The sequence below is a fragment of the Arachis ipaensis genome, chromosome B06 (genome assembly GCF_000816755.2).
Source record: "Arachis ipaensis cultivar K30076 chromosome B06, Araip1.1, whole genome shotgun sequence".
Taxonomy (NCBI): domain Eukaryota; kingdom Viridiplantae; phylum Streptophyta; class Magnoliopsida; order Fabales; family Fabaceae; genus Arachis; species Arachis ipaensis.
In genome coordinates this window covers 55,011,587-55,014,077 of record NC_029790.2, presented here as the reverse complement: position 1 = coordinate 55,014,077, position 2,491 = coordinate 55,011,587, and positions in this window count along the sequence as shown.

Below are 2,491 nucleotides of genomic sequence, written 5' to 3'. Positions count from 1 at the left end.
ATCCATTGTTGCGGGTGAGGAGCTCTGCTGTGTCTCGATGAATTAATGCAAGTATTTTTGTTTTCCATTCAAACACGCTTGTTCCTATCTAAGATGTTCATTCGCGCTTAACTGTGATGGAGGTGATGATCTGTGACACTCATCACCTTCCTTAAACCATGAACGTGTGCCTGAGAATCACCTCCGTTCTATATACGATTGAATGAGTATCTCTTAGATCTCTTAATTAGAATCTTCGTGGTATAAGCTAGAACTGATGGCGGCATTCATGAGAATCTGGAAAGTCTAAACCTTGTCTGTGGTATTCCGAGTAGGATTCAATGATCGAATGACTGTGACGAGGTTCAAACTCGCGAGTGCTGGGCGTTAGTGACAAACGCAAAAGGATGAAGAATCCTATTCCAGTATGATCGAGAACCGACAGATGATTAGCCGTGCTGTGACAGAGCATGTGAGCATATTCTTCACTGAGAGGATGGGATGTAGCCATTGACGACGGTGATCCCCTACATACAGCTTGCCATAGGAGGACGTGCGTGCGTGAATTAGAAGATAGAGGAAAGCAGGGATTCAGAAGACAAAGCATCTCCAAAACTCCAACATATTCTCCATTACTGCATAACAAGTAACCTTTAATCCATGCTCTCTTGTTTATTCACAATTCAACTGATAAACATAATTGACTGCCTGACTAAGATTTACAAGATAACCATAGATTGCTTCAAACCAACAATCTCCGTGGGATTCGACCCTTACTCATGTGAGGTATTACTTGGACGACCCAGTGCACTTGCTGGTCAGTGGTACGAGTTGTGAAAAGTGTGATTCACAATTTGTGCACCATGGCTTTAAGAGCAAAAGGGAGATGGTTAGTGGTAGACATTGTAAATTAAGGTCCATGATGGTTGTATGTTCAAAGCTTAATAGCAAAGGTTGGTGTAGAGCTAGATTGCTTGGGTCTAGGAGAAGGATTTGGTACTTCATTGAGAATTCATCTTACTTTCCACCCAAATGGAATAATGAAGATCAATTTGAAGATGGGTGTAGAAACAAGATATGGGATCCGGAAATACACGAGGATCAAATTTGGGAGCCCTTAGCTTATGAGGAACTCCATCAAAGCTTGGAGTTATTGGTTTTGAATGATGGAGCTTATTGGAGATTCAAGCATTGGTGGATGTTCCAAGATGAATTAAAGTACAAGCCACCTGATGACATGTCATCATGTCATGTTTTTCTATGCTTTTTCATACAAGAAATTGATGATTAATGCTTAATTGTTGAGTGTTTTTATGCATAAATAGTATATTTCTTTGATCTTTTGATTTTATAAATTTTGTAGGAAATAAGTAGAAAAAGAAGCAAAATAGCGCAAAATCAGCTCAAAAGAAGAAAAGAAGAATTTTGGGGCACGCTTTTTAAAAGCGTGGCCCATGACCATGAAGCCTTGCAAGAGAGCAAGCGTTCATTAAGCGAGAGAGCACTACGTCAAAGCAAGGAACGCTGCAACGCTCCAAACAATGAGCGCTCATTTTCCAAGTGAGCGCCACGCTCACTAAGTGAGCGTTTTCGTGAATTCTCAAGATGGGAGGCAAGGCTTGTGCTGTCCGTATGCACTAAGCAGTGCTTGAACAAGCAACAGAGTGCTCATTCGGAGAGCGCTGGTGGTATGCGAAATTGCTACTCAGGTTGTGAATTATTGTTCGAAATTGATTCCCTGGCAATGGCACCAAAAACGGATGCACAGGACCATGGTCTAAACATATCTTCACAACTTCGCATAACTAACCAGCAAGTGCACTGGGTCGTCCAAGTAATACCTTACGTGAGTAAGGGTCGAATCCCACAGAGATTGTTGGTATGGAGCAAGCTATGGTCACCTTGTAAATCTCAGTCAGGCAGATATAAAACAGTAATGGGTTTTCGAAAATAAATAATAGAATAGGGATAGAGGTACTTATGTAAATCATTGGTAGGAATTTCAGATAAGCGAATGGAGATGCTTTTCGTTCCTCTAAACCTCTGCTTTCCTGCTATCTTCATCTAGTCAGTCTTACTCCTTTCCATGGCTGGCTTTATGTGATACATCACCATTGTCAACGGCTACTTTCGGTCTTCTCTCGGGAAAATGATCCAAATGCCCTGTCACGGCACGGTTAATCGTCTGGAGGTATCACCCTTGTCAATGGCTTCATCTTATCCTCTCAGTGAAAATGATCAACGCACCCTGTCACGGCACGGCTATTCGTCTGTCGGTTCTCGATCATGCTGGAATAGGATTTACTATCCTTTTGCGACTGTCACTAACGCCCCGCAATCGCGAGTTTGGAGCTCGTAACAGTCATTCATTCATTGAATCCTACTCGGAATACCACAGACAAGGTTTAGACCATCCGGATTCTCTTGAATGCCGCCATCATTCTAGCTTACACCACGAAGATTCTGGTTAGGAGATCTAAGAGATACTCATTCAGTCTAAGGTAGAACGGAA